This window comes from Megascapheus bottae, unplaced genomic scaffold (genome assembly GCF_031878675.1).
Source record: "Megascapheus bottae isolate mThoBot1 unplaced genomic scaffold, mThoBot2.hap1 HAP1_SCAFFOLD_40, whole genome shotgun sequence".
Lineage (NCBI taxonomy): Eukaryota > Metazoa > Chordata > Mammalia > Rodentia > Geomyidae > Megascapheus > Megascapheus bottae.
Window position 1 is genome coordinate 3,599,464 of NW_028327715.1, and position 20,114 is coordinate 3,619,577.

At 38.8% G+C, this 20,114-nt stretch overlaps 2 pseudogenes; one reads left to right on the plus strand and one right to left on the minus strand.

The window, feature by feature from the left end:
- The window catches only part of LOC150039362 (piezo-type mechanosensitive ion channel component 2-like), a 195,629-nt pseudogene that overhangs the window by 151,553 nt on the left and 23,962 nt on the right, over nucleotides 1-20,114 (minus strand).
- On the plus strand, nucleotides 14,502-19,441 carry LOC150039363 (poly(A)-specific ribonuclease PARN pseudogene; annotated as a pseudogene).

Here is a 20,114-nt window from a genome sequence, read left to right on the forward strand (position 1 = left end):
GTGTTTCGTCAATGAACTTGGTAAGCATATGAGCTGTACGAAGTGTGCAGTTTTCATTGATTTTGTCATGTTCCAGTCTACAACAGAGAATAAGATAGTAAGGATCCTCATCCTCATAGACTTAGTGTGAGAGAGGTGCTAATTACCAATGCAGAGCAGTATGGAGAATAACGACAGGTTATGATCTTAACAAAGCAGGTACAGCAATAGCTGGTATTCTGGGAAGCTCATGTGGGAGATCAGAATCTGCCATGAAGGGACCCGGAACTCTGTAACTTCTCTAAGTTTCCATGCAGATACTTTGTTTTTGTACGTTGCTGAATAAAGTCACCTATCATTTATTCCAAGAACAGAAGAAAATACTCTTAAGAATTTGTAAAAATATTGTTTTAGAAATCTCCTTACGGACTAAAAAATCCTTTGACATTTTGATTCCTTGATAAAGGCAGAGAACAGGTACTGTTATACATGGCCAATAAATGGATAAAATAAGACAAAAATATTTTGTAATTGTCCTCCCTCCCTCCCTCCCTCCCTCCCTTCCTTCCTTCCTTCCTTCCTTTCTTCCTTCCTTCCTCCCTTCCTTCCTATCTTCCTTCCTTTATTTCTTCTTTCCTGGAAATAACATCCTCCCTAGAACAATCACAGGACAGGTTTTCATTCGGCACAAGTCATAAAATGCAAGATTTGCAAGACACCTGGGCAGCTATCCAGTTCTTCACTGCCCTGAATGGTTCCATGTTGCAAATAATTGCTTTGTCTACTTGAAAAGCAGGTCTAGGAAATTTAAAGCCAATGGCTTCAGAGGCAATCTCAGGTTGGAATGGAGAAAATGTATAATGCCTAATTAGAAGGCATCAATAAAGACTGATTTCTCCCTTTCTTGCTCATTTTTTCCTCTGTAAAGAAACATTAACTAAGGTCTGAAAGCTGAAGTAGAAAGCACAGCGTGGTTGGTCATTTATCTCAGATGTCACCACAGCCCAAGAGGTGTGGTAGATAAGAGAGCAGAGGGCAAAACCTGAGATTCAGAAGGAGCTTGCCAAGAACATTAGCAGGGTCTAAATTCTGCACCCCCCCAAATGTTGGCAATTAATTGAACTTTTGCTGGTATCAAGGCCTTCTGCTTGCTCTCCTACTTGAGCCATACCTCCATCACTGCTTTTTGTTGTTTATTTTGAAGATGAAGTATCATAGACATTTCTGCCTGGGCTGGCTTTTGGAGATAATCGAACACACTTTTCTGCCTAGGATGGCTGCCAAGTGAACTAAGGACACCTGGAAGAGTATATGCTTTATACTTCATGTTTCTATTTGTTTGATTTGTCTGGCTATTAAAAAGATATATTTCGATGACTTGAAGGGTTAGGCGGGGTTGGACTAGATGGAAAAAAGAAGGAGGGAAGAGGAGACACTGATTATTACACAATATACACATAAATTAACATCATGAATTGGAATCCTCTTGAATAACTATTTAAAGATACAAAGTTAATTGAATTTAAAGAAACTTTGTAAAGATACATCTAAGTAAGCAAGATATGACTGTAATTGCTACTGGATAAAAAACTGAATCTGTCAGAAATGTGGTTTAAAAACACGTGAAATTTTATTTGCTTAAAAACATCAGGCTTCAAAACCATGGTTGCAAATAAAGCAACATACACATGACATCAGTCTAGTATTGTTTCATTGCGAGATAACACTTTCTACCTAATTTTGCTTTCACAATATAAAGTTTTATAAGCAAAATATTGGAGGATAACCTATTTTTTTGGCTCTGACTGGTGAATCTGTTTCTGAATGAAAACACACAAAGGAAATGAATCATGTCTATCCAGATAGAACTTCTTTGAGGTGAGAGATGGGGTACTTTGCTTAGGTCTGTCTTCTGTGCAATTTCAGAGCAAGCCAAAGGCAACTGAGATGGCTTTGTGGCTTCCACTTTTCCCAGGTACTTTCCATAGAAGCCTGGGATTGGTGAACACTTCTCAAAGCTTCCTTATCACATCAACCAAGACCCAAAGACAGCAATCCTGTCCTGATGTTAGCTGCTACTTTAAAACAGTGCTACAGCTGGAAAAGAATTCTCTTGGGCTCCAGAGGATTAATCTTGCCATTTCTCCACTGAGATAAATGAAAGAAGAAACAATGCCAGCAAACACTATTCTTCCAGCATCCTCAAAAACCAAACATTCTGGAGTGTAAAAGCCAAGAGTTATAAGCAAGAGGAAGTATGTTGGGCCCTTGAAAAATAAAATAAATTCTTCTGCTTATTTTGGCTGTGTGTTCCCATTCCTTTCAGACTCAAGTCCAGATTGTTACAAGCAGGAATTATTTCCCTGTAGATTAATTGGGAAGAATTCACCTAGCATCTTGTTTCTCTTAAGTTATCTAGTGGACTGGAATGGCCAAGAAAATGGAAAATTAGTATCTATAATTTAGTTGAGGAGGAAAATAGCCCCGCTATTTGCCATAGTAGTTTCAAAGCTGGAAATGAAAGATGTCTAGAATATTTTGTTATCTTTAGGTAATGTAATTAATAATACATAAGTTTTGGATATTTAAGCCTAAACATAAAAATGGGGTATGGTCCAGGAGGAAACATGATTTGAGAATTAACCCATGCTCTCCAGAAAGAATTAATGTGTTCTCTAGAGGTAAAACCCTCACTCAGAGCTTAACTGCCTTTCTGGGGGTCAGCAAGTATTTCCCTAGCCTTGGCAAGCCAAACAGAGTCTATGATTAACGATGAATGTTGTCTTTATAAGAAGTCTTGTAGTTCACTGATCTGTTATGATTGGCACAGATCACTTGTTTCACCTCAAAAACACTGTCCAAATTAAGCTTCTAAGCTTCTGTAAGTCTTAGAGGAGCCCAACTTTGAAATTGCCCCACTACCTCTCAAATCAAAGAACGGCATAAAGAAACAGCAACTTTTAAGCTACTAAAATGAGCAAGCACTGTGGGGGTGGGTGTTTAGAAGGGTATGAAGGGGTAGTGGCTTTGTTTGACAGTTTCTTTGGTATTGGTGACAACTATGTGCTAAGTGATTAATGCCTTTGTTTTTTTCTGGTGTGGAGATGGGATCATTCCACTGTGTAGCAAAGAAGAGAATCAACAGTTGTCTGAAATATGACACAACCATCATTGCTAGATAACTCAATCAACATGAATATTTTTCAACTCCAACTGTGATAGGAAAATAACTGACAAATTATCATCTCTTAATAATACAATGTCCTAAGCTTGCAAAACCTGAGTTACGAGTTAGATTGCTCACACATGTTACTTTAGCTACTTAGGAGGCTAATATCTGAAGATCTGAGTTCAAAGCCAGCTTAGGCAGACAAATCTGAGAGACTCATATCTCCAATTAGCTAGCATAAAGCTGGAAGTTGACCAAACCAAACCTGAGTTAATGGATTTATTTCCACCAAACTAGGGACAATTAGTAATGATTAAAAAGAATCTTAACACTGTACATAGTGTAAAATCCAAATGTAAAACCAGATATTCAACATTTTAGTTCCCTGTCTTAAAATTGTAAAGTCAAAAACAAATCACTTTTATAGCTTTCTCCGATTTTAGGAGTTGTAAACTTGAGGGAAAAAAATCTCCTCAGAAGCTGCTTTGCTTTAATTGTCTTTTACACTTTGCAGCTTTTTGCCCTAAAAACAGCAGAATATCGACACATAATATGATTCCATATCTTCAACTCATAAAGTTTATGGCAATAGAGTTTCTAGTTTCAATAGGATGAGATGGAATTATATCTTTCCTTTACTAGTTACTTTCCTTTAAAGCATATGAGGCAATTTTCTGCCTTTTTATGAAGGACAAATCATTTAATATAATTGAAACCCTTCTTCCTTTAGCTCTTTCTTAGCGGTTTACATTATTAAAGCAAACAATGTCAATTAATTTTAGTTTTACATGTTTAATTTCTCCCCACAACCTGTGACTAAAAACATCTGGGAGTTGTATCTTGTGTCAAATATCTAGTCTAAGTATTTTTAAATAACTTTTTTCTTTGTCAATTTAAGCTCTGTGTTAAAAAGCTCAATGGCTTTGTAGAAATGAGGGATACCTCAGATTTTGTGACATAGTAAGTTATTATTATCATGTAACAGTATTCCAGAGCAAGCCCCAGGACATTGTGACAGGTGTCTGACCTGTTCCCACACACCATGACAGAAACAAGAACACATTTCTGGTCCAACAGCTGTGTCTGAAACCTTTCCACAAGCTAACAAACACACAGTTCACTCATTATTTGTGCCACTCTTTAAGTTCTCATACCTTTAAAAGTATAGGATTATATTTAATTATTAGTCATCTTCAAAATCACTTAACCAAGGCAATAAAACTTGGAGGGGCAAGATACAGGGGAAAACTTCAAGGGAAAACTAATATTTTCTTTCACTAAAACCCACTAGATGCGACTTCTTTGCTGAGTATTTTGCAATAACTAAGGTTTCCAGACCAAGTGGGTCAGAATTCTGTGCATGACTTTTCGGTGTTGGGCACTTGAACTAATACAATGCAATTGCTTGGGTGTGATGAAGAACCGTGGGGTGAATGCTGGCTCCTAGCTGCTGAGGGCCTCGTGAAGGGCTAATGTCAAGTCTCCTGTATCTGTCTCCTCATCTCTGAGGTCTGGGAGAGGACATGTGTCTGGGGCGATGCCTTTGGCAGGGCCATTCATGCCAGTGCATAGTTGGCCATCCTCTGCTCTGCCCCTTTAGCTCTTACTGTCCTGTTCTATGTATCTATCATTCAAAGAAGGATGAATCACAGCCCTATCATTCAAAGAAGAAAGACACATGGAGTCAGACTTACCAATTCTTCCTCTTCACACTCTGAATTATACTGTGCTGCTTCTTCTGTCTCTGGGTTCTGAACAATGTTTCTGCACACAAGCCAGATGGTCAGACTTGCAATGAACATTCCAATATCAGGCACAAACACCCTGATGCCATTGCCAGCATCAGCTCCTTTTAAGCTATGAAGGAAAAAAATGAGAAGAGGACATTTAGTAAGTTCTTATAGTTGTATTATTCTATTCAGTTTTAATGATTTCAAGTCAAAGGTGCTCAATTTCTACCCAGTAAGTCTCAGAAAGCTTTGCACTGACTTTGGCATCTTATGAAATCGATTGTTCAGGAAGATCCCAGCATTTCACGGTAGTTGAAGAACTACAAAGAACTCTAAGTCAATGGTTACTCCTAATGAATGCTAGCCAATTATATTGCTGTTAAATAAGGCACATGAGCAGTAAGAATACGACTGCTTGTGATGTAGGTGAAGCAATTAACAACAAAACAGATGTTAGCAGCTAGAAAATACCTTATCCTAAATGTAAATCAAAGCCAACAGGTAAAATGGAGAAGACATGAAATCCATCCTCTAATCTGGGATCACATGATTATTTTGTGTCTAAGTTGCTATTATTTCTCATATTATTCAAAGACAGGTAGACCTCGATTAATTCTTCCAATCTCAGGGAAGAATATTCAATTTAGGATAAGAAGAGTCCTCATATCTAAATATACCTACAGCTAAAAATATTAAATCTCAAAAATAAATCCCCAAAGAAAGGTAGGTTAAAGAGAAACTTCTCTGAAGAGGAAATAAGAATGGCCTATAGACACATAAAGAAATGCTCTTGACATCTCTGGCCATAAAAGAAGTGCAAATCAAAACAAGTTTGAGATTCAAGCCCCAAGACTGTCAAAAAAACAATAGAACATCAAAGAAGGAAATGTTCATCAGAGATAAAACTTGATCAGGGACATGAATCAAAAGTCAGGGGCAAATAGTATATATGTATTTGTGAATGACTGTCATGCATATCCTTTTGTTTAACTCTTCTCTAAATGACTTGGAACAATGCAAATACTATTGAACGCAACTGTATTGCTTAGAGAAGTGAAAAAGTCTGTGATGTTCAACACAGATGTAATTTTTTTCCCTGAGTATTTTCAGTCTGTGGTGGTTGAGTCACAACTATGGGACTTGTAGGTACAGAGGGCTGACTAAATATGTATTTATATCCACTTTGTGTGATTGCATTTTATACTCATTGACATTATCTGTATTTAAAAGAATAATAAATAACATGACCTTCATCAGTTGGAGATGACCACTATTAACATTTACACAATAAAAATATCTGAGTAAGATCTCTACTTCCTGAGTACTTTGTTTAGGCTAAATAAGAGATATTTAATCTAATTAATCCTGAATAGAGTTAGGTATCTTTACCTGTCATTCACATATGGAAAAGAAAACCCTGCCAGATTCTGATAGCGCACTCCTGTAATCCTAGTTACTTAGAAGGCTTCAATCTGAGGATCCTGGTTCTAAGCTAGCCTGAGCACAAAAGTTGTAGAGACTCTTATCTGCAGTTTAACTTGGAAAAAATGCCCAATGAGTATATGAGTGTACATGTATTTATATGTGTGTATGTATGTATATGCACGCACTAATAATGGGGATTGAACTCAGGGCCTGGGCATTCCCCCTTAGTTTTTTTTTTTTCCTGCCCAAGACTAGTGCTCTTTCACCTGAGCCACAGCTCTACTTCTGGCTTTTTACTAGTTCATTGGAAATAGAACCTCAGACTTTCCTACCTGGATTTGGGTTCCAAATCTCAATTCTCAGATCTTAGCCTCTCAAGTAGCTAGGATTATAGGTGTGAGCCATCAGCACCCAGCAACATTATATCATTAAAGCATCTTTGTGCAAAATAATTGAGGCACTTCATGAAATTCACAAAGAAAGTGAAGTTGTGGGGAAAAGTTCTTTTTTTAAATTGCTGGGGTGATGTACAGAGAGGTTATAGTTACATTCATCAGGTAATGGGTACATTACTTCTTGAACACGTTTTTTTTTACCAATTTCCTTCCCCTACCCCCTCCCACTCATCTTGTTTCTCTCTTCCTTTCCCTTTTTCAAATAAACAAATAAAACCATATATAATATATCAGGTACCATATTCAGATATAGTAACAACATGAGATAAACCATAAGGGGAAAAGAATAAAAAATAAATAGCTTCACATAGTACATTAAGAACAACAATCACAAATATAAATCTCTTGTTTCCATATCCTGGAGTTCATTCATATTAAGTGACGTAAGCATGACCCAAAGAAACACAGGCTCCATGTTTTTCCTCATTTATAACTATTAGTATATGTCCAGAATTCTCCCAGCATAGGGTCATAATAGCTCAAAAGCTATGTATACATGGTCATATAGGATGAGGCTAAGTAAAAAGTTATCAAAGAAAAAAAAAGAAAAAAGTTATTAAAGAAAGGTAATGTGCTCCGATGTGAGCTCAGTTTCTTGCACACAATACAGCGGAGAAAAGCCAGAACTTGGCTTTTCCCACCTGTGGATTTCATTAAGTGTCCAATTTGCTGTTGCTTTGAGTCAACAGCCTAAGCTTTGTGCTTTGTGGTCCCCAAAGAGACATTTTATGGCATACACGTACTGAAGAATGAAATGAACATAGCTTGCAAAAGCAATCATACCACCTGCTGTGGTAAAACCCAGCTACAGGCTCCAGGGCTGGGCTCTGATTTTCATTTGAAATAGAGTCAGGCACTGAGGTACTAAGCTATAAACTTGCCTTGTAGATTTAATGTTCATATACTGTCATCACAGAAACAATGAGACTTTTGAAGAGCATAATAAAGTGTATATAAAATGAACAGGTAGGTCATAGAGTAATTGATATATCATTCAGAGGCCATCTTTTCAATAAAACTTTCTTTTTTGTTTTGATCATTGTTTTATAAAGAATATTCATTTCAACTGAAATCTTCAGAACGCTGTGCAGTAAAAGTAAGACAAGGAAAATAGTCTGGTGAAAAAAAGTGTTAGAAAGTCTGGTACGAGTAGCTTATGCCTTAATCCTAGCTACACAGGAGGCTGAGATCTTAGTATCAAGTTCAAAAAAAGCAGCCCAGGGAGAAAAGTCCATGAGACATTTATCTTGAATTAACCACCTAGAAGCCAGAGTAGATCTGTGACTCAAGTGGTAAACTTCCAGACTTGAGTTTGAAAAAGCTAAGCATTAGTATTCAGGCCTTGAGTTAAATCTCCAGTATAATCACATGGCACAAAAAGGTGTTAGAAACTCCTAATTCATATTATTATCCTAAAAGACTTGAGAAGATCTGAAGTAGAACAAATGATTTGAATGTATTGAGCTGTGTTTCTCAAATTTATTTGACCACAAAATAACATCTGGCATCTATGACATTCTATAGATTTTGAGAGACACTAGCTGAGACCATGCTCATCGGTCTAGATTTTTTTTTAACAAAATTAGATGGCTAATTAGAAACTATACTAAGGTACACAAAGACAGGCCCAGTCTAGCCTGTACAGCCTATAACAGTATCCTGATAATTGTCTCAGGATGCCCCTCTGCCAGTCAAGCTTCCACATTGCTCCCAGAGTTTAATTTCTAGAAGCATTGAGCTGATGATGCCCAGTCTTGTAGCCTCAGAAAACACCCATTTTGCCTAGGCAGGGAACTAAGTTCTTGTTTCCCCAGGACTTGATTGCCTTATATCTCACTATGATTTCCTTGTATCCTCAATTTGTTTCTCCTCCCAACTAGCATGCAGATAAGAATGCGTTTTCAATTCTCTTCTGAGCTGGGCAGGGTGGTTCATGTTATTAATCTGAGCATTTAGGAGGCTGAGTCAGAAGGACTGTAAATCTGAGGCCAGCAGACGTTATGAAGAAAACAAATCCAACAAACAAATGTTCTTGCAAGTCTCATTCATAGCATCCCCATTGTAGAGTCCTTTCAAACTTGTTATTCAGCTACAAATAACTGATTTCTTGCTATTGAAACCTGTGCTCTGCACACACTGGGGTTGAAAATGACTAATGCTTGGGTCAATCCCTTGTTTACCAGTGTACCCAGTACCAGGCTTCCTTCTAGTTTATCACTGGGTCCTGGGGACTTTCAGTGTGTGGAACAGTATGCATGACTCAGAGGACGGCTCAATGCATGTCGGCCCAAGACACTGTGGCCCTTCAAATATTCACTGTGCTTCCTAGAAATGAAGATTGCACAAACATGACTGATGAATTAGATAAGATAGGACCACAAAACCCCTCGTCATATAGTTTGTGGAAAATAAAGCACTAACATTTGTGAGGAAAAGGTTATTATTGCCCAGGAAATGGTATGAAGATCACAGGATCCATGAATAAAACCCCAGTTGTATTTACAGAAAGATTTAATTGTAAAAATTGGACATTTTAAAGTATTAATGAAAATATTTTATGCATCTAGATGCACGTTTGCCTGAGATCCTAGCCACACAGAAAGCATGGGTAAGACTCACAGTCCAGGCAAAAAAAAACATGTGAGATGCTATCTAAAAAAAGTAACTAAAGCATAAAAAGACTGGGTAACAATCCAGTGACAGATCCCCCCTCCCACCCTTACCTACACACACACACACACACACACACACACACACACATACACACATACTCATACACACATACTTACATATATATATATACTTTATTTTAGTATATATGTAAGAGAAACATTTAAAAATAATTGCTGTTGTGTTATCTATGAATATTAAATGGATCAATCTGGTAGAAATCTTCATCATTACTTTAAAAATATTAAGTTTTTACTCATCACCATATACTAAAGTATTGAGTATGGGCCATAATGGTTTATCAAAGAAATGGAAAGATAAGGCAAGGTCAGATTGCACTAAGCTTAGAGATTTTTTTTGAAAGAGTTCACATAACCAGACTTTAAAGATATGGAGCAAAGGAAGAAAGACCCTGATTATGAAGGCCACTGAGCCACAGGAGAGATAGTCATGGGTTCTGAAACTAAAGATGTGCATGAGGGATGCCAAGAGTCTGGAGTGCAAAGCTGCAGTTCGAAATGAAAGTCATATGGGCTTTGTACATGCAAGAAAGGAAGTCCTGGTTACAGGGGAAGAGTCAAAAATTATCCTTTCATATGTGTTCACCAAAGTCAGTAGGGTAACTGCATCCTAGGCAATGAATAGTATAAAGAAAATATACGTTCAAGGCTCTCTTAACTAGTCTATGTATAGTAGGACATTTAACAACATACTACATTTCCTTTCAAGTAATCCTAAAACAACAGATTGCCAGACAGAGGCAGGTTCCCTGATTGCCAGAATAACAAGACCAGGGCATTGGCCAACCCAATGAACAGTCACAAGACCTAGCACCTGTTACATTTCTCCATATGCTAAGATTCTGAAAATTTTCCTTAAGTTTGACTGACTAGTGCCATGTCCTAATAATGAAGGAGTGTGTCAATGTATTGATAGAAATAAAATCCTCCAGTTACAGTAGGACAGGACTGGGGTAAGGCTCAGACAGAGCATTTGCAGAGTATGTGCAAGGGTCTGGCTTCTACACCCAGCCCTACAAAAACCCAAAAACAAACATAAAAATTTCACAAAGAATAATTACACTTAGGCAGCTCTTTAGAAGAGTGAATCCTTTGGTACAGAGGAGTTGGTAGAAAGGTCAACTTCAAATAAATGGCAATAACATGATTAAAATATCAAATGAGCAGAGTTTAAGCAAACAACAGCTATTAAAATGCTTGTGCATGATTTTCTGATGGCTTCTGAAGTTCACACACCAAGACATGCATCCATTGTTTTTTTCCTTTATCTTAACTACAGTTCTGTTTAGTTCAGGCATCTTCACTGGGTTGAGCTGTAATAGCATGAACATTTATAGGCAGGGACTGTGTATTTAATAATAACATGCTAAAAGAGAGAAGACCCCAGAATCCAACTGCTTCACTCACCAAAAATTCTAAAGGTTACCTGGGTTGTGGCTGGACCTCATTTAACTTACACACTCCAAACCACTATTTTGACTAGGAGTTACCGGAGGACATGACTGTGTGTACATGTAGTCAACTCAGAGTAAATAAAAACTAATAACAGAAGCTTCCATTTTGAGTCTTTAATTCCTCCATTTCCAGTTCCTTGCTGGTTAGTTGGCTATAAAAACTTCAGGGAATTGAAGCCTGGGCTGGCTTCAAACCATGATCCTCAGAGCTCAGCCTCCCGAGTAGCTGGGATTGCAATGGTGGGCCACCAGTGTCTAACTTTAATTCTTTAATCCACCCAGGCCAGGAAACCATGGCCCAAAGATCAAAGATAATTTGTAGATCTCCAGCCCTGGGAGATGGACCGTGCCTTGAACTACTCTTAACAGAAGAGAAAACGGCACCATAACATTCTCAAGCACAGGGATGCATCCTCGGGGGCTGGCCCTCCAGATGAAAGACAACCTCAGTCACACAGACCAACTGAGGCTCCTTAGAGTGCACTTCCTGGGAAATTTACAACACATCTCCATCATTCCACCACACTGACACAAATGCAATGCTAGCTCAGGCCTTCTCACCTGCTTAAATTGGTTCCTGGAATAGCTTGAGAAAATGAGCCAAATTTATTCTGCTAGAAGGAAAATGGGATGAGAGTGGCACATATATCCTCCTGATAAACATTCTAAAAATTCTCCTCAGGAAAGAGTAGGAATATTTGTATGTCAAGAAATACATGTGTGTCTACTGTAACATATACATTTAACAGGCATTGTCCAAAGGGATGAGGAAAACAATGAGCTTTTTTAGGACAGGAGAGATCGACATAAGGTCAAACAAGTCTCCAAATGACATATAAAGTCTTCTGGTCATGTGTGTGAGCATGTATACATGTGCAAGAAGCTATGGTATGTGTATGTAAGGCACCATAGTATCCATGTGTGGAAAGCACCATAACGTGTGTGTACCAGATGTCATGATATATTAGCATGATATCATGCCCAATGTGTTTACCAAGAAATTGCATATGTGCATGGCACTATGACAGCATATGTGTGAGCACCATAATGTCTGTGCAACTATTCACAATAGCCAATAATGTCTGTGCAACTATTCACAATAGCCAATCGATGGGAACAACCCAGATGCCCTACTGCAGATGAATGGATACAATACACACACACACACACACACACACACACACACACACACACACACACACACACACGCACACGCCAACAAACAAGATAAAATAATGGCATCTGCAGGGAAGTGGATGAAACTAGAGCGAATCATGTTGAGTGAGAGAAATCATGACCAAAGAAACAAAAGGCGCAAGGTATTCTTAAATATGTGGATATTAGATCCAAACAGTACAAAAGCAATGACTCAATACTTGGGTCCCCAAGGTTATGGACATGGTCTTGGAGATACAAACATAACTACACAGACATAATGATGGGCTATATACTCTATAGACATAATGTTTTATTACATAGATTAATACATATCTATGACATACAAACCCTCAGCTTTATTTTAATTATGTTTTAAAATCTATGTGCCAGTGATTGCATATAGAGATTCCTTTTCTGAATGCTTGTTTGTTAAACATGACATTTGCATTAGGATGTAAAAATCAATGTTAATAAAAATCTTTAAAAATAAATTAAGATAAATGTTTATTAAGTATAAATAAAACATGTTCATATTTTGTAAAAAAATGTGTGTAAGGCACTTTGCTATGTGGGTAAGGCACTATGATTCATGTGCATTGGGTTTCATAAGGTCTTCATGTATAATGAACCATGACAATGAACTATGGTCAATAGAGCATGTGAAGTGTGTGTGTGTGTGTGTGTGTGTGTGTGTGTGTGTGTGCACATGAGAGGTTCAGCCAAAAACAAGAACTGGGACTGGGGTTGTAGCTCAGTGATTAGCACATTATCAGCACGTATGAAGTACTAACTTCCATTTACAGTACCCCAAAGGAGAAAAGGACAGTTCCTTCAGTTGGTCAAGTCTGAGATGGGTTTTGAAGGATATCAGGAAGAATATGATACATCCAGTGAATTAAAAGCCATGTGGTTATGTTGTAATATAAAATATAAGAATGAATGGGGGCCGGGAGTTTGGCCTAGTGGTAGAGTGCTTGCCTACTATGCACGAAGACCCAGGTTCGATTCCTCGGTACCATATACATAGAAAAAAGTCAAAAATTGTGCTCAGGCTCAAGTGGTAGAGCTCTAGCCTTGAGAAAGTCCAAGGACAGTGCTCAGGCCCTGAGCTCAAGCCTAGGACTGGCAAAAAAAGAAAGAATGAATGGTAGAAGTACTTTAGAAGATTATTTGGTTTCAGGTCTGTGAGAATCTTTGACATTTGGAGAGGTATTGGCAAAGCTACTTTCTTGTTGGTCAAACATAGAACAAGTTATTTAACTTATTACCTAAATATTGCATTATCTATTTATTATTAATATTATATATAACAATATATATTTATTGGTATATATTGCTATATAATATATAATATATTAATACAATATGTTTATATATTAATATATAATATGCCATATATTATATAATATATAACATATAAACATGTTATATATTAGTATATTAATTCTTATAATATTAATATACATATGAATGCATAATATATAATATGTTATTATACTTTTATAACAATGACTAGATAATGTAATATTTAGGTAATATACATAACATATATAACACATATAATAAAAATCACCATTTTTCTGACTGCAGTTGATTTAAAATTTGGAGGGACACACTCCCAAATTATATCAGTGTTCTATCCCTTATTTGAACCTACAGATAAAGAATATTCTTTTCTGTATTAACCACCATATATATGTACATATATATATTCTATATTAACCATGTAGCAATGAACTCTGCCTATCTTTATTACTTAGTTTTCTGCTGACTGTAAACATTTCCTTTTCTCTCCATTTACTTTCCTAACCACAGTGTTGATCCTTGAATTGTTTTTTATTAGATGGCCTGAGATGATTGTTAATCATATGAGGCTCAAATTGCTTTTGACTTGTGGGAGCCCCTCCAAGCTGGCGTCTGTGACTTCTTCCCACAATTAATGGGGTTTTGGCTTGTTCTCTATTGCAACAAGATTTTCAGGCCCATCTTTTACTTCTCCACCTTTCTTGTTTGTGGGCTTGAAGTGTGCAGGCATAGATTCAGAGCTGGCCTACATATTCGGGCTTTCTAAGTGAGCCGTGCTCCTGGGATCCTGGTTCTGGGCTCTTTCACTTGACCAATAGGAAATATATCTCTATGTATTTGCATATACTCGAATGTGCATATTATGACTATTTCCATGACTCTCTGTGTTTGTTTTTTTAAACCTTTGCATTCATTCTGATCACTTCAACTTAAAATTACCACCTCAGGCTTCCTTCTTGCCTTTTCTTTCTATGTTTATAATCTTCACTTTAGTGGTGAGAAATCTGGTTCCCTTGATTTCTAATATATTTAATTATATACCAAATCACTTAGTTGTTTAATATAAGTAATTTGCAAACCACCACAGCTGCTTTAGCTCCTGCACTTTTGCCACCCATGCTATAAACCACCTCTACATGGAGTCCACTTCTAACACGCCCCCATTTGATCCCTGCCCCCAAATCCTGGCTTCTGCCAGGACTAACGAGCTTCAGGTAACCATTCCAGGTGCCATGTGATCCCTTTACTAGGTGCATGTTGCAGAAACCAATCCCTAAATGCTTGATGGGAAAGGAAAGAAATCAGGGCAAGGTGTGCAGAACCGGACAGGTTCTGCACATGAGATCTAGCCAACATGGAGCCAGGTGACTTGAGAAGATGAGTGGTGTTAGGTGAGATGAGGGGAAATGATGGGTGAGGTGACCCTGATCAAGATTCATTGTACTCATAAACTGATATGATGAAGTGAAATCCTTTTGGGCAACTACTTGAAGATAACAAAAAATTAAATATTAGATTTTTTAAAAGGCTAAAGAAAAAGCTAAAAACCACAGGTGGAGAGAGATATGCAACCACATGCAGGTCAGCCCTGAAATACACAGAATCTGCTATCCACCATGTTGTTGACTCCAAATCCAGCTTTCCAGCCCTTCCCAGGACTTTGAGTTTCCCCCATTCTCTGAGTTACCAAGTGAAAAAGAGTCCCAAAGTGCTTAAAGAGAAGGAAAAAGACAGCATGAGCGTTTTTACCAATGTGTATTAAATAGAACTCACAATACTTACTGAGAAATCTTTTGATTTTGAAGCCCTAAGGCTTTGAACCACAATGCCAACCACTGTATTCTACATAATATGACTGTTATGTCTTTTGAGCCTTCAAGAAATTCATCCTTCATGTTTTCAGAAGATGATGTAGGGAATGAATGTATAAAACAGTAATTTGCACTTTAGAGTCGCATCCTAAGTGCTGGGCTGTGGCTGTCCCAAATCCATCAAGCTTGGGACTCCTCCTAACCCTCTATGGTTCTGAATTAGACACAGATGGACACACAATCTGAATTGCTGCTTCTGAAGGTATTTGTGCAGTAAAAGCTAACATTGAGGCATAGGCAGGTTGCATCTCCCTTATGTTCCTCCACTAGGGATACAGTGCTTCTCGGTGAGACAGCCCAGAGTGACAGCAGGCCCATTTCTGGACGCTTCACTGACACTTCTTCAATATGGCAGCCATATCCAGGAACGAGTTCCCTGAGATCCTCCAGAATGTCACCCATCTAGACACTTCTGTTCTCAGATCGACTGGTCTTCTTCCCTTTCAGACTTCACTTCCCCAACCTTGCCACACTTTATAGGGGCCGAATCCTAGGATGAATTCTTCTACCCACAATGCACTGACTCTTCTACGTACTCCCACCCACCCAGACTGCTTCCAGACAATTCCTGTCATAAATATTTCATTGGCCTGCAAAACTTTGATGAATCCTTGTCAAAGAGAAGCCAGTGTAAACCTGCTCTGCTTGAACCGAAGGCCTCACTGCAGAGATTGGGATTCAGTCCCTCCTGCCTCCCCACCCCCTCTGCCCCTGCTCAAACCAGAACATATCCAAAGAAAAAGGAGGACTCCATTTGTTGCTTGGAAGGGTAAGGATTGTGATTTGAATACAGAATGCACATTGCTGAGAAAGAGCAGCTCTCATTTCTCCAGGTGGGGAAGTTTGCAAATGTCATGAAATATCAGCCTGTGCTGTCTTTGCAGGGAGTCAGCATAAAACAGCCACAACTAAACTAACAGGTATGTCATTATAGTGTGCTACCTAGCTTGCAGTTCCCTTACTGGGCATTACTTTTCAATAGTTAGGAAAACATTATAGCCATAACTAAGGATTTTTTTAATAATACAAAGTAAGGGCATATCAACCAATATTTTATGTTTTCAGAAATGTAATAGAATGCAAGAAATTAAACCCTCCCCCATCTGCAACCACCTGGTGAGTTCAGGCTAGGTCAGGCTTAGTCATTAAGATTAAAAACTTTTCAATGCATTTGAACTGTGATGCTACAGATAAGGTATTTCAAATTTGTCATTGTCTATTCTAACAAAGGTTAAGCTGTAAAAACAGATCAAAATTGTTACAGAAATAAAATATTCAATCAATGAGAGAGAAACTGAGTTGTAAATTGTCAGAAGGTTAAGAAAAGGGAACCTTTACAAACCAAACTGTAGATATTAGTTTAGTTACGACTAAGTTGTGGAAAGCAGCATGGACTTTAAAAAAAAATCACAACTGGAATGACCATGTGATCTGGATATATAGCCAGAGAATGAAATGCTGTTGCTTGGAACCACATAGATGAACCAATAGGACACTACGTTAAATGAGGAAGCCGGGAATAGAAAGTCTGATACCACACAATCTTCCTATTTTGTGGAATAAAAATAGTTGACCTCTTAGAAGGCTGAGATCTGAGGATGATGGTTCAAAGCCAGACTGGGCAGGAAAGTCTATGAGATTTATCTCCCACTATGGACCAAAAAAGCCAAAAAATGGAGCCATTGCACAAGTAGTAGAGTACCAACTCTGAGCAAAAGAACTAAAAAGATAGTACCCAAGTTCTGAATCCAAGCCCAAGTGTTGGCATATACAACACTCACACACGCGCGCACACACACACACACACACACACACACACACACAAGCACACACGCACGCACGCACAGTAGTTGATTTCACAGAGTGGAAAGGCAGCTACTATGACAGGATTTATGAATGGCTATTAAGTCATGATTAGATAGGAGCAACAGTAGTGGAGTTCTGCTGACAGGAGGGTGTAGAGATGACAGCAATGTACATTTAGAGCTGTTAGAAGGATTATTAATATTTCACCCTAAAGATAAATGTTTAAGGAGCGAAACCAACTGATTTAATTATTACATAATATCTAAAGTTTATCACAGCCCATCGCAAGACTCAAATCCGTGAAGTTATTATGTATCAATTAAAAATAAGAAGGAAATTAAATAAACCCAAATAGTGAATGTATATGTTTATAAAATAAATTCTAACCTGGATATAGTTATATATTATAACAGGGATATATTACAGGATATAGTTGCTAAAATTACCTTAGATTATTCTTCCTTGGGCAATTCAATTGTGATGGTATTCAAAGGCACATTCAAGTCAGGTGCTAGTGTTTACACTTGTAATCCTAGGTAATCAGGAAGTTGAGAGCCAGAGGTTTGCAGTTCAAAGCCAGTCCTGACAGAAAAGTTCATGAGCTACCTGGCCCCACAGGAAGAGTAATCTTCATAAAGTGTACCAGGCCATAGAGGAGGCAGATTCCTCTGCTATCGATGGGGAATCAGTGATGGATCCCCGTGACCACATTAACTTATGGTTTTGACACTCCAAAAGAGAGATATCAGAAGCTTAAAAGGCATTCCATGGACTTTTTGCCGTTTCAGTTTGGCCTTTGCACTTTTAAGTACACAGACCACACAGATTCAAAACATATAACAAAGTCATTGAACTTCTATGTTTTTCCCAAGCCCTTCAGTAGATCCTCACCAGATGTCAAATTCGTTTGTCAGAGCTCCAGCACTGATTTCCTAGCAAGCCAAGGATTTGATTTTAATAAAGTTTTTCTCAATGGAATTCCATATTTAAATCAGGAAGAAGAATGATAGCTGAGAGAGCAATATGATGAAAAACGTTCTCAGGCTAATGGCGAGGGGGCACTGGCCTACATGTCTCCCGACACTTCACAGTGTCCTGTGATGATTCCTGAAGATCAGAAGAAGCTTATTGAGCAAGTTGTAATGAAAATAGAAGACTTACTACAAAGCGAAGAGAACAAGAATTTGGATTTAGAGCCATGGAGTGGGTTCCAAAGAAAGCTAATTAATCAAACTTTGAGCTGGAAGTATCCCCAAAGCATTCATGTTGAGACTTGAGAAACAGAAAAGAAGGAGCGATACATAGTTGTCTGCAAAGTAATGAGGAAGAACGCAAGAGAAGGGAGCAGCAGAAACATGCTAAAGAACAGGAGGAACTTAATGACGCTGTGGGATTCTCAAGAGTCATTCATGCCATCACTCATTCTGGGACACAATATGCTCCTGAACATCATGCACTCAGTCCACCAGTTCTACTGCCCTCTGCCTCCGCATTTGAATGGCTTTAAGGAGATGATGATGTGTGTCTTTCCCAGGCTCTGGGATACTAAATTGATGGCCAGCACACAGCCTTTTAAGGAAATCATTAACAACACATCCCTTGCAGAATTGGAAAAGTGGTTAAAAGAGACACTTTTCAACCTTCCTAAAGTTGAAAGTGCGGAAGGTTTTCCAAGCTTGCGAGCAGCTCTGTGATGTTTCTATCACCTGACTGCGCTTCAGCCCCACATGAACATCCGGGTTCTTTTCTTGGTCCACCAAAAATTCATGTGTCTGCCAAATCAAAACTCACCGAGCTTTTTTTAAACAAGCTATCTCTCATGGGGATCCTAGACCCCCTGATCTAAACCTGGAAGGGCCAGACTTGCAGTCTAAATGTGACCATGACTCTATGTGACATTTCCTAAGGTGTGGAAAACCAGTGACCTTTACCAGCTTTTCAGTGCCTTTGGTAACATTCACAAATCCTGGATTGATGGCACATTGGCCTTCGCATCTCTCAGCCAGCCTGACTTAGTTAAGATTTATATGAATACTAGCAAATATGCAGAAAGCTATGGATCCAAAACTATGCTGAGAATGTTGGGAAGAAATGGGAAGACAAGTAGACCAAGAGAAAACGGAAAGAAGACAGTTGGCAAGAAGTGGAGCAGAAGAAGCTGGACACGAAAACCTCGTCTCATAAGTGACAGAACCATGACTTCTGCACCAACAGCTTCTCGGCTACCAGCACAGTGGGAGAGAAGATTACAATGCAGGAGAAGCCAGCTTGGGAGATGGAGCAAGAAGGAGGGATGCAAGAAGGCCAAGAAATTGAAAAGGATGAAGGAAGAGCTTCTTTTGGTAGGGAGCCGTATGGTCAGCCTGGCCAAGCTCTTCGAACTTCCTGACACCAGGTAACCAAGACCTGAGGAGCATGCTGGGAAACCACACTGCATTGCGTTACAAAAGCATGGTGTGGGAGGGGCAAAACCATGAGGGTTTCCAGTTTTTACTTTGGTGGCTGCTGCTTTTTTCCCCTTTCTTTCTTTCTCCTTTTTAATCTAAACTAACTATGGACACACATCACAGCTGTGGGCTGTTTTGAGCATCGGAGTTACTATACTAACCTGTTAATTATTTTCTGCACCTGGAAAGCTTTCCTGCTGGTCTGTATGAAAACAGAGCCCACATCTGGTGTCTTGGCCTCAGGTTCAGGCTTGAGCTCTCTACTGCCTGTCCCAGTCTGTGGGGCAGTCAGAGGTCAAGGGCATGGCTCCTGGAGGCCACAGCTTCCCACCACAGCTGCTTGAAAACATCAGTCAGGCTTGTTTCCTGTGGGAATGATGCAGGGTGGATCCCTGGGGGAGCCGGCATGGGCCATTACACTCTCCTGCCATGCCAGCTTTTGTGAAGTGGCCCAGAGAAAAATCTAATGCTGTTATAAGTGGGTGCTTGGCTCGCTCTGCAGAGTTTCTTCATTGCTCATCCTTGCTTGATGTTTCTGTGTGCATGTGTGTACGCAATGTGTGTGTGTGTGTGTGTGTGTGTGTGTGAGAGAGAGAGAGAGAGAGAGAGAGAGAGAGAAAGAGAG